Source organism: Mauremys reevesii, linkage group 7 (genome assembly GCF_016161935.1).
Source record: "Mauremys reevesii isolate NIE-2019 linkage group 7, ASM1616193v1, whole genome shotgun sequence".
Taxonomy (NCBI): Eukaryota; Metazoa; Chordata; order Testudines; family Geoemydidae; genus Mauremys; species Mauremys reevesii.
Genome location: NC_052629.1, coordinates 26,524,307 through 26,537,687, shown reverse-complemented (window position 1 = coordinate 26,537,687; position 13,381 = coordinate 26,524,307). Strand labels below are relative to the sequence as shown.

At 44.9% G+C, this 13,381-nt stretch overlaps 1 protein-coding gene across 1 annotated transcript in view; it reads right to left on the bottom strand.

Moving 5' to 3' along the window:
• The window catches only part of JAKMIP3 (Janus kinase and microtubule interacting protein 3), a 130,302-nt gene extending 117,243 nt beyond the window's left edge, over nucleotides 1–13,059 (bottom strand). The window contains exon 1 of the mRNA XM_039483043.1: nucleotides 13,029–13,059. The gene's annotated coding sequence lies outside the window, so the exon portion shown is untranslated. The remainder of the gene's footprint in view (nucleotides 1–13,028) is intronic.
• Between the last annotated feature and the right edge of the window lie 322 nt (nucleotides 13,060–13,381).

Sequence of the window (13,381 nt, the reverse complement as noted above, 5' to 3'; positions counted from 1 at the left end):
TTCGGAGGGGGGAAGGGGAAGGAGCGAGGGCATGGCAGGCTCAGGGGAGGGGTGGAGTAGGGGCAGGTCCTGTGGCAAAGCCCGGGGTTGAGCAGTGAGCCCCCCACCCCGGCACATTGGAAAGTTGGCACCTGAAGCTCCAGCCCGGGAGTCGGTGCCTATACAAGGAGCCGCATATTAACTTCTGAACAGCCGCACATGGCTCCAGGGCCACAGGTTTGCTACCCCTGCTCCAGACTACCCTGTCTTTCATGTGCATCATTGTGTGCCAGTCTTCTCTTTAACTGAGAGCACATATCAGATTGGTTCATTATTTTCACCCGCAATCATTCATTTGTTCCTCTGAACAGCAGGCAGTGGTCCATCTTGAAGGAGTGGACACTAAATTCCGCTTGTGAAAGCAAAGTCTGGCTTGATTTCAGTGCACAAAAGAATTACTGCATATCCGGAAGAATTTGCTGAAGTTGTTAGTGTTCTAATTGATTCTTGGAGTGAATACATTGAGCCAAATCCTGCCCCCATGTTAGGAGCTGCAACTCTATTAGCTTCAAAAGAGCTTCACCCACTTACATGTGTTGTATTTGACCCATTATTTCTTCTGAACAAGATCAACCAACTGAAAAGTTTCCAGCCTATATTTCAGTCTTGCTAACATACCAACACATTTAGGGCCCTCTACTATCCTAGAACTATGCATGGAATTCGCAGTTACATTAATAATAGGTTCATGTGTAGATCAAGAATAGTATATTAGCCTTAGGCAGAGGGCATACTCCATTATTTTAAAGCCACAGACATAAACACAGTAAGACCCACCCCTAGATTTATTACTACTTACATGAAAAAGGGATGTGTAACTGTATCATTAAAAATGCCTGGCCAAAAATTCCAAGAAGTCTTGACTGCCCAATTGTCGTTCTATAGAGTTTTTACAATAGAAAATCTTCTTATCTATGTGTAATTGCAAATTAGTTGCATTCATTCCAGATTGGAGAATTGATCTGTCTATTGTATGGCTCATAAGGAAATCTCCATCCCATCTTCTTATTTTCTTGACTGATTACTCTATCAGTAAACATTAAATACCCCTTAATATCTTGGAGGATAGTTCATTTTTATATTACTTTTCTGGTTGCTTTGTATGGAATGGCTCCAATCTGCAAAGGCCAATTTTCAAGCTGCTTTGCCAGTTAATATTTAAGCACCTTAACAAATATGTTTTTAATTATGAAAACCAGCATCCATAGTGGAGAACAATGAACGCTGTGTCCACCTTTTAAATGGTTTTAAGAATTATACCACAGCTAAGCCTCCTTTTAATTTTTTTTACCAGTAAAAGAAGCAATAGTTCAGAAAACCATTCACAATACATTTCTAAAACAGGTAAAGTACTGTGAATCTCCCCTCCCACTGGTGAGCATCTACATTCACAAGTAAATCCAGTAATGTCACTGAGACTAGCTTATATGAATAGCTGCTCACTAATGGGTGTAAGGAGGTCACATTGTGGTCCTTGGTGGAGTTCATCACTAACAGAGATAATCTTTAACCAACCCGCAGACCCAAATAATCCTAAACCATGATGCTGTGAAATTCTCATTCAGGTCTAAATTTCACAGGCTGGGTGCATATGTACTTAATTGGTTATTAAAGAAAGAGTAATATGATGAGAAATTGTCTTGGAGTAGGAAGCAAGCAGTAGGAATAAATGGCCAATTTGTGTGCAAGGAAATTAATAACAGAGAACTTCAAGGCTCAGCAGTAAGAGTGGTGGTGTATGAACTATTTATTGGTCACCTGGAATGGAGAATGAATAGTAAGGTGTCAAAATTTGCTGGGAACACAGAATTATGTAGGCCAGTGAGGACTAGGTAGGAGTGTCGAACAAACACTAGCAAAAGAAACTAATTAGGCAATATGTAATTCTGTATTGACTAGTACAAGACAATATGAATTAGAAGGCACAATTTGACATAGTCCAAAACCTTTGTGTGTAGGGTATCTGTAAACTTGTAGGGAAAAGAGCAAGCCATCATTGGAACATCTGTTGGATATGCAGCCTAACAGATGAATAAAATGTTAAGCTGTATTGAGCAGGAGATAGGAAATGAGAAGAAAAACATTATAATACCACAGTAAAATAAATGTTATATACTCAATATTAATATTGCATGCTTTTGAAAGAACTATATTATAAATAGAACAATGGGGTGGGGAAAAGATAGGGGATGTGATAGAGAAGATGAAAAAAGATGGATGACAGAGGTACATAAATTAATAAGTGATGTACAGGTCAACAGAATGTTCCCATTTACAAGACCAAGGTACAATCTAATGACTCTAAAAGACAACACATTTTAAAAAGAGAAAAGAAAATTTAAAATGAAATGCATAATTAACCTAACAATATCAATCCTTGTGCTTTAGGTATAAGCTAATCACTAACGGCAGGCTAGAATTAAATCCCTTCTTCACCCTTTCCCGCTCTTTCTCTCTCTGCCCCCAAAATAAATAATCTGGGAGAGTATTTCACAAGTTTTCCTCCTCCCTATGCAGCATTTGCTGCTTTGAAAGAATGTGGGCTAGATTAGTTAGACCAGGGGTCCCCAACGCAGTGTCCTATCTCTATCACACGGCATTTCAGCGGTGACGCTTCTGGATGACGCTGCTTGCCGCTGACAAACAGCATCATCCAGAGGCGTCGCCGCCGAAATGACGCCATAATTTGGCGGCATTTCCGCGGATGCTTGTCCGCTGCCACGGTCCTCGGTGGCTCGTCATCTGGCGCCTGCCAGATGAAAAAGGTTGGGGACCACTGAGTTAGATCATTGCAGATGGTCTGATTTCATATGGCAGTTCATGCAGCAGATGATATTCTTTTTGTTGATAAAATATATGCCACTTCCAATCAACCGAGATAGAAGTGGACAGGAAAAGAGGGAAAGAAGGATCATGTGCATGTGATTGTGCGTTTCCAGATCTATTTCCTCTTCCAATACATAGAATTGTTGCTCATTTTCCCCTTTGCTGATGTTTATTTCCTCTTCACACATCCACTTCATTCTTTGTAGTTTTTCCTATCCTCCTCCTCCTGCTGCTATGACATGGGGGAAGAATTTGGCTCAACATATTTACTCCAAGAATAGATTAGAACCCTAACAACTCCAGCAAAACCCTTCCTGATGTGCAGTTCTGTGCACTGAAATCACAGCTATGAAGCTCTAGAGATCAATGCCATGAGTCTGAATCACCTGCTTAATGTTCCTAATTTTGTTTTAACAAAACACTTAAACTGACAAGCCAACTGGCTACACCAGGCTGTGGGAAAAACATTCTACTAATCTGTAGCCACCACTTACATTTTGACTTCTGGTTTGTTTAACTTTTAAATCAGCTTTTTAAAAATGTATTTCCTACAACTATCAGTCTTCATTCAGCATTTTAAGCAACCTCTACACCAGGGATCGGCAACATTTGGCACACGGCCCGCCAGGGTAAGCCCCCTGGTGGGCTGGGCTGGTTTGTTTACCTGCCGCATCCACATGTTCGGCCGATCGTGGCTCCCACAGGCCGCGGTTCGCTGTTCCAGGCTAATGGGGGCTGCGGGAAGCAGTAGCCAGCACATCCCTCGGCCCTCACCGCTTCCTGCAGCCCCCATTAGCCTGGAGTGGTGAACCACAGCCAGTGGGAGCCGCAATTGGCCGAACCTGCAGACGTGGCAAGTAAACAAACCAGCCCGGCCCGTCAAGGGGCTTACCCTGGTGGGCCGCGCACCAAAGGTTGCCAATCCCTACTCTACAGTCTTTACATTTGACTTTGGTCCCTTCAGTAGCCTTTGTTATGATACCTACCCATGTAGTCACTCCTGTTTACAGATTCTCAGATACACTATGCCATTCCTACTATGAAAGCAGAAGTACTTCCTCTTTGACAAAGACCTAGGGTTGCTAGGTGTCCGGTTTTCAATGGGAATGCCCGGTCGAAAAGGGACCCTGGTGGTTCTGGTCAGCACCGCGGACTGGACCATTAAAAGTCCAGTCGGCAGCACAGCATCTCCTGGAAGCAGAGGCATGTCCCACCTCCAACTCCTATGGGTAAGGGCAGCTAGGGTCTCTGCACGCTGTCCCCGCCCCAAGCACCAGCTCTGCAGCTCCCATTGGCCAGGAAGCGTGGCAAATGGGAGATGCAGGGGCAGTGCCTGTGGACTGGGCACTGCACAAAGCCACCTGGCCGCACCTCTGGGTAGGAGCTGGAGGCGGGATATGCTGCTGTTTCCAGGAGCTGCTTAAGGTAAGGGCCGCCCAGAGCCTGCCCCCTAACCCCCTTCCCATGCCCCAACACCCTTCCCCAGCCCTGATCCCCCTCCCACCCTCCAAACCCTTCAATCCCAGCCTGGAGCACCCTTCTGCCCCAAATCTCTCATCCCCAGCCCCACGGCAGAGCCCGCACCCTCAGCCAGAGCCCTCACCCCCTCCTGCATCCCAACCAACTGCCTCAGCCCGGAGCCCCTTCCTGCATCCTGAACTCCTCATTTCTGGCCCCACCCTGGAGCCCATACCCTCAGCCGGAGCCCTCACCCCCTCCCACACCCCAACCCCTTGCCTCAGTGCGGTGAAAATGAGCAAGTGAGTGAGGGTGGGGAGAGCGAGCAATAGAAGGAGTGGGGACGGAGTGAGTGAGGGGCCTTGGAAAAGGGGCAGGATCTCTGAGGAGGGGCAGGGCAGGGGGCAGGGCAAGGGTGTTCCATTTTGTGCACGCAGAAAGTTGGCAACCCAACGAAGTTCTCAAATTGGTATGGCTATTGATCTTCATTCCACTGTGCTTTGCTCTCCTGTTCCATAACGAGGATCTGAAATATTATACTCTGCTCTACTTCTTTAAAGATACTGGGCCTGATTCTCCACTGCCCTGCTCCTAATGCAGTCATTTACAGCACTGCAAACTGAGTGCAAAGTGGGAGTAAAATGCTACCATTCTGATTGGTAAACCCACTTTGCACTGGTGTAAATGAGTTCACAAGGTGCAGAACATCAGAGAAGCAGGCCCACTGCTCTCATCACTGACAGGAATAGTCAGCACATAGCCTGAGGCAGCATTATGTCTAAATGCTATCAAAATGCTATAAGTGGGTCCAATTTCAGTAACAACAACCAGCAAAGCTGAAAGCACCTATTTTAGTTGTTGCTGTACATGGCTCCCAAGTGTTGTCAAGTGCAAACCGATAGTAAATAATTGATCAGAAAGAAAGCCTTGCTTTGAGTGTACATTACATATATCCTTTGCATGTCAGGAACACTATATTCTATGGATCAATGTGCTGTTGGCAACAGAATTTTCACAATCATTTTTGGCCTTTGCCATTTTATGTTGAAGATAAGACATTTCAAAATCTAAACTCTAAAGATGGCAAGAAGTCCTGCTGCTATGAACTGAACTAACAGTATTGAAGCAAGGCAAATATCTGAATTTTCAAATACAGCTCAGGCACCTCCTCTAAAATACCTGAGCTTTCCTTCCGCCTCTCATCCCCATTAGTGTGTGCTTTGACTACTGACCAAAGGAAAGTTCTAAAAGGTTTGTTGTTTGTGGTTTCTGTCATGGGTGATGGGTGAACCCCTGGCTTGGGGAGACTAGCCTCCCAGCCCTGCTCCTTCCACCCGAGGCCCCGCCTCCTTCCACGCCCACTGGATCCCAACCCCTACTGTGCCTCTGGCCCCTGCCCAGCGCTCCCAGCTCCCCCACTACTGTGGCCGCTGACCCCTGCCCCAGGCTAGTGCCCCCTGCAGCCCTGGAGAGCCAGGCAGCATGGCCCCAGCACCCTCCCACCCCCTGCCCTGGAGCGCCAGAGAGCCAGGCAGCCTGGCCCCAGCCTCCCCGGGCCACACTGCCTGTCCTGACCCCCGTCTGCCCTGCCTCTGAAGGCGCCCCCCGGCCGGAGCAGCCCCAGAGGACGAGTGGCATGGTGTGGCCCTGGGAGTGCATTGCAGCCTGCCTGCCCCAGCCTCTGGCACAAAGGAAACAGCAGACAGGATGGGGCCTAGGGGTGGACCATGGGTAGGGGACATCAGGCTATTTGAGAAGGCAAAGCCTTCCTGTGCCTAAGATACCCGCCAGCCATGGTTTCTGTCACAGAATCTATGTCTTTGTAGTTCATAATTTCCTCAATGACATTTACCAAGAAAATAGTTGCAGAGCTTGCAAGATCATTTCTTTCATAATAATAATTTGTAAGGCCCAGTCTCAATTGTCAGGTTGAACCCTGATTTCTCCACTATCATTGTTCACAGATTTTTCTTAAAACATAGCACTCTCCTACAAGGAAATAAGTCAGAATGTTAGGTTCACCTAGGCGCCATAGCTGGGTATTCACTTTCCTTCTCTATCAGGACTATCATTGTTTGCTTTTTTTTTCACTCCTACTTCCACTCTTCACTGAACATTAACCACAGACTTCACTGCATGCATGGGTACAGATAATTGGCCCTTTCCATCTCAAGTTAATATTAGTCTGTGGGCCTGCTGCTAGGTAATATTCAACTATAATATGTTCTATAATAGTATTCTGGAGTCAACCCACACTAAAATGAAAAGGCATTTCTGTGACGGTCCTTACCTCTACTGATGTCTCACATCAACCCCAGACTTGCATCATTTAAACAGTAAGGTCTAGCGCTAACATGCCACTATAGATTATCAATAGCAAAATCATATATTTTTAAGATTCATTAGAGTGTCTTCATACGTATTATTATTAATCTGTATCACAGTAGCCCCTTAAATCTCAACTGAGATTGAGGCCTCATTGTGCTTCACACTTTTCAAACACATAGTAAGAACAATCCCTACATTGAAGAGTTTACAATCTAAGGCCCAAATTCAGGACAGAATCCCTGTTCAGGACAGCATTTAAGCATGTGCTTAACTTTAAATTTAGGCTTAAACTCCCTTGAAATAATTGAGTTCTTAAGTGTTGTGCTGAAAAGGGATGGTCTTAAGTGGGCCTGATTCTCATTTACATGATAGGTGCTTTCCATCACTTTGGCAGTGCAAAGTGGTATTAACATGTGTAACCCTTCTGCCAGGTGGAGCCAGCAGCAACCAGGGCCAGGTTCAATATCTAAGGGTTCCTTTCCATCGATACAACACAAAACCATCTCGAGCCCCTACCCAGTAACCTGGGAAAATTACACACCACCCCGGGCGCCTCTGAGAGGCAATACTTCCCCACTCGCAAGCACAGACTCTGAGTGTAGGAAAGAAACTTTTAATAAAAGGAGGGAAGTAACCAGGGCCGGCTCCAGCATTTTTGCCACCCCAAGCAGCAAAAAAAAGTGAGGGACCCGCCGCTGAATTGCCACCGAAGAGCCTGACGTGCCGCCCCTTTCTGTTGGCCGCCCCAAGGACCTGCTTGCTGGAGCCAGCCCTGGAAGTAACTGGGCGTTAATTTGGTAAAACACCGCAAACAGGGTTGATAAACATAAACCATGAGCAAAAGACCCACCCCAAAATAAGTTGGGCAGTGTCCTTTTCCCCTGAGGTTCTTAAGTCCAGCAACCCAAACGTCCCTTTCAAGTGCCTGACCCTTATCTGCACCCCACTCACAGTTGCTGTCCTTGGTCAGTGCAGACCCAGAGTTCAGAGGTGCATCTGCAGAGTTCACCTCCAACCCTGGGTGGTGGAGGCGGTAAAGAGGCACCTTACTCGCTCCACTGCTTGAGCACTCACTCACCTCCCCTCTCCGCCAGCCACCCTGCTGGCCACATGGTGCGCCTCTCCACCTCACCAGCCACTCATTCACCAGCCGTCAGTCACCTTCTGCTGATATCTGCCTCTCTGCTGTGACCTCTGCACATCAAGCTCTTGGTCATTTTCAGCTCCTTGCAAGTTGTACAGAAACACAGCTCCATCTCAAGTGATTTTTAGCTCTTAGCAGACAGGGCAGAAATACAGTCCTACCACAACATAGTTTCAGCTTGGATTGAGTATTTAAAATAACAAAGAGGCTCCTAATGAAACCTATCTAGCTCTTTCTTTGATCAGTGGGGAGGAACAGGTTTAACCAGTCCAGGGAGGACAGTTGGGGAAGGATCACAGTCTCTTGAGTAGAACATATGGCCTCACCTCTCTTACTTTCACAGGGCTCTGGCATTCGAGCCCTGGCTTAACGAGGTTCTTTCAACTGAGGGTGACCCCCTTATTTGGGACAGATTACGCACAGTCTTGCTTTCCTGTATTAATTACAGAATTGGTAACCGTATTTCACTACCCTTACATTCAGTACTTAAGTGATTTGTAACCCAACACCAGCCAAAGTTGATTTCTTTGACACCACTCTATCTGCTAAATATCTAAGCAGGCCAGGAGCAAACTGTATTTACGTAAACGCACCCAAAGTCTCTCTCCCTCCCAGCTAGCTGTCAGGGAAGCATTCATTCAGATCATGCTTACACATGAATTCAAATGTAATTTACACTAATGTTAAAGCCCTTTTATACTGACAGACTGATGTAAAACACCTGTAGTGGCCCAAGCATATACTTAAGTGTTTCTCTGAATCCTAGTCCAGGGTGAGAGAAAGAAAATATTATCCCCATTTGTAATATGGGGCTTTGAAGCACAGAGTGATAGAGAAATTCAGTGGCAGAGCCAGGAACTGAACCGGATATCTTGGGTCCAAGTCCAGTCCCATCCTTTCTTTGGCATTACAGGCAGTTTTTTCATGGCATCACTAGTTAATGAAGTCACCTTGTTTAAAGCAAAGTTAGTGCAGTCCCCCCCTTTTATTTTAAATGGTTATTTCTCTGTTCTGTTCTTCCTGGCTTCTCCTTTTTATTCTTTAAATATCTAAGAAATTAAATGTAAAAAATCCCTGTGTTCATGCAACATTAATGTTACACAGTGATATAAATCACAAAAGCCAGGATATGCAAAAGGTTTGAATGGCAATGTTAACTTAGCCACTTTGCAGGTATGCAGTATTTCCTCTTCCTGTTTTCTTTAGAAACTGTCAGGTCACATATTACTATGGTTTTCATTAAGGACTTGATTCTGCTTCTATCTGAGTCAATGAAAAAACTCCTGTTGACTTAACGCATAGAATGTGCAACACATATTGAATAAACTACACTGAATTAACATTACCATGACTTTCTGAGTTCATCTTACCCCCCTAAGACTTAATTAATGCATATCCAACACAGTATAGGCGGGGCTGGCAGTGCTGCCTATTATTAAGATTGCCCGATACTTCCCATTATAAGATCTGCTTTCAGTTGCTTATAACTTTGCCAAATGTTAACAGTTTGGGCTGAATTCCTTCCACGCTGGGAGTGTGCCACAAGTTGAATCTTTTTAAAAATTCCAGTCTAAATGGTTCAGCCATTTCTAAGAACAAGAATAGAGAAAAATATGTTGCTTTGCCCATGTTAAAAATTCTGATAACCTTTTATTTGAACAATTCTAGCATCTAGTATTCTAGCATCTAGCAGGACTTCAGATTTGCCAGAGTTAGCCTTTGTATCACGAATGTGCCTTTTGTTATTCTTGTGAAAATCCACCCAGATTTGGCCAATTTGAAAACAATTACAGTTCAAACATCCTCAGGAGATACTTCTTTGATTTTAGCAGCTAAAATCTCTGACGATTCAATCCTTATTGAGCATGCTCCATCCCCTCACAGCTTTCAAGCTGAATGGATTGTGTATGCATGATTTCCACAGAGTAACTGAGTATGCTCCAGCCCCAAGCTATAGGGGCCAAGCCAGACCTTCATGGTAATGACTGCTCCAGGCCAGAGTGGGGCCAAGCACTAGAACTGAGAGCAGGGATCCTTTCTCTCCTGTGCTCTCAACGACATCCCTCCCCCACCCTTTGCTGGCAGCAAGGAGGAGAAAGCCACCTGATTTGAATGAAGAGGAGACAAAGGCCAGACCAAAGGAGAGGGAAAGCGGTAGATTGGGACAAGAAGTCTAATGGTTCTAGAACTGGAGGGCAAGAGAGAAACTGGGACTGGCTGGGCAAGGAAATCAGAACAGGCAGCCAGGGTTGGGGGGAAGGGAAGCTGGCACTGGGCAGAAGGGGACCAGGTTGCCAGTGGGTGGAGGAGGGGAGGGATCCAGTTAGCCAGATATGAGATCACACAAGGGAGGAGACTGGGATTAGGAACAATATGGGGGAAACAGGGACAAGGAGGAGGGAGAGAGATTTGACAAGGAGCTTTGTATGGAGGGAGATACTGGGATAAAGAGCTTTTGAGGCGGGTGAGAGAATGAGACTGGGGAGGGAGAGTAGGACTGGGAGGGAAGAGAGACAGGTCACATGAGGAGCTGAGAGGAGGGAACTGAGAGTACTGGCAAGGAGACTAGGACTGGGTGTGTGGAGAAGAGAGAGTGGCAGTGGGAAGGGGAAGATTGGGACTAGACGGTGAGCTAGAAGGGCAGACTAGGACTAGCCGGGCAAAGAGATTGGGACTGGGATGAGAGCCTCCAGAACAGAGACCAGGACCGAGTAGAGGAGAAGGGAACCAGGATAAGGAGCTAGGAGTGGGAAAGAGACATGCTATGGAGACAGGTTGGAGAGGCCAGGGCAGAATGGCTCAAGCTTGGGGGAAATGGTCAGAAGAGTCTATGTCCACTAGATCACACCATGGAAAGGCACCCAAGATTCCTGAGACATACTCCTCTGCTGTCAGCAAATATCTATGAAACCCAATCTCAAAATATGTCCCCCATTGCTCTCTAGTGCAGGTCCACACTGAGGATGACAACCTATTACTATCAGTGATTCTGTTATCTCAAGGCACTGAGGTCTATGCAGAGGAGCTAAAGGTTCCAACCCTGCTGATGACCATGTGAATGTCAGCATGACAACACCTGAGGGAATTGTCTGTTAATTCAGTTTGCTTTTTTAAAACTTCAAGAAATTACACACCAAAAAAACCCCAGAGAAACCTACTGTGCAACCTTAATTCTGGCATTTCCTATCTTTTGCATATTTGTCTTTTGCAACCTTAATAATGTTCTTTTAACGAAGTTTGAACATTATTAAGGTTGCAAAAGACAAGTGATCACCATTTAATTTAAAAGGTTGGCATTTTTCTTTTGAAAGTATGCACCATGACAAATATTTCTTTATATATAGCATAGGGTAGAGCTGCAGATCGACAAAAATGCTAGTTAAATTTCAAATGGTAACTGTCACATTTTAATTGTGATCAATAGGTGCTTGTAAATTATGGATATGTTTAGACAGGAATAAAAAACCCGCAGTTAGCTCTGGCCAGCTGACTTGGGCTCATGGAGCTCAGGCTCTGAGGCTGGAAAATCATTGTGTAGATGTTTGAACTCAGGCTGGAGTCTGCGCTCTGGGACCCTGCAAGGGTGAAGGGTCCCAGAGCTTAGGCTCCACCCATGCTCAAATGTCCACACAGAGATTTTTAGCTCCACAGCCCAAGCCTCACAAGCCCGAGTCAGCTGACCTGGGCCAGCTACAGCTGTGCCAACACAGGGCTTTTATCCCTGTGTAGACATACTCTGAATGTGTACAATTTCCTTTCAGTAAGTAGCTTAAACATGCCCTCTACTGAGTAATTTAACTCCCTCCTTCCATCTTTATACTCCACTGGTTGAATGTTTGGTTCCTGAATTTATTACTCAAATGGATCCAAAAATACTGTTAACAAGCCTGTTCTTTGGATTTCAAACCCCATTGTGTAGGCTTAAGGAGATGGACAAGCTTCAGATAAGACAGGTCAAATGCTTATCTGAACTGCTACAGCATAACTTCAAGCACAAATATAGCTATTGAACTTGCAGATCCTGAAAACCTGCTCCAAAGGCTGGAGAAACCCCTAGGACAACTAGATTGAAACAGACACTTGTAGAGTTAAGGAAGGCATGGAGAGTTCACAGAAACTGAGGAAGTCGATTGTAAACCAAAAGCAAAATACAGGCATAGAATAGACAGTTCCTCTGGTATTAGCGAATTCCACCACTGGGGAAACTATCCACCTGACCCTTCAGTCTGGTTACTAGATCTGGTAAGAAAATAAAAAAACATTTTTCCATTAACTATGTCTTCTGTCAAAATTTTTGTTTTGAAGGAAATGTTCTGATCAGTTCCTCCAATTACCCAGTCTGCCCAGTTGGCAAAGTACCCATTTTCCATCTGCAGCTGCCTCTTAGATAGGTTTTCCATCTTTAGGAACCATATTATTCTGTACCAAGTCTCTAACTTATATATCAATCAATGGCTAGAATGGTACAGTATAAAATAAGTACAAATAAAACAGTGTTCAATGTACCCAGGATCAGGTTTAGTAGCAATTTAATTTTTGGTATTTCCAGTTGTAGCACTATATTCTGCCTTAGCAGAGGGATGAAGTCCATAGGTATGTTTGTATTGCATTTAGACATCACAGCTGGCCCTTGCCAGCTGACTGGAATGGGTTAACTAGGGAAGTGGTGGAATCTTCATCCTTAGAGGTTTTTAAGGCCTGGCTTGACAAAGCCCTGGCTGGGATGATTTAGTTGGGGTTGGTCCTGCTTTGAGCAGGGGGTTGGACTAGATGACCTCCTGAGGTCATCACCCTACCGTTCTATGATTCTATGACTTGGGCTCGCGGGACTCAGGGGCTGTTTAATTGTGATGTAGACGTTCCAGCAGCTGCAGCCCAACCTCTGGGATCTTGCCATCTCGCAAGGCCTACAGCCCAGGAGCCTGGTAATCTCCACTGCAATTAAACAGCACCGAGCCCCGCAACCCCAAGTCAGCTGGCACAGGCTAGCAACAGGTTTTTAATTGCAGTGTAGACATACCCTAGGAGCCAGCTAGCATGATTCAAATATTCCTCCTACATTTGCCTTAGAAGAGCTATGCACTCCAAAGCTCTGTTATACATGAAAATCAATGTGAAGTTATACAGATTGAATTAGCCTTATAATATTATTTGACAACCAGTTTGACAATAAGGTTTTAAAGACAAAAGTAAGCTAACCTATAAAAAATTTACAGAATAAAGTTTTCCTCACCTTTGCTTTAATTTAAGAACATAAGTATTTCCTTTCTTGTCTAAACTCCAGCTATTGCACTTCAGCTCCGAAGGGTCTATGACTCAGCAAAGAGATCAGCTTTTATTTTTCAGATGGAATTTACCAAACTGTCACTACATCAAGGGGAGGATCTCTTTCCACGATCCATTTCTCTGCTGTCCTCTGAGACATCTTCACTAAACCCTCCCAATCCAGTTACATTATGACAACTGGGAAGAGTTTCTTTCAGAAAACTAAAATGTAAGCCTGTTTGGAAAGAGTGTTGTCTAGGAAATAATATTTTTCTAACATGTATCTGCACTGTATCTAGAGAAAAGGTAGAGTCTTATAAC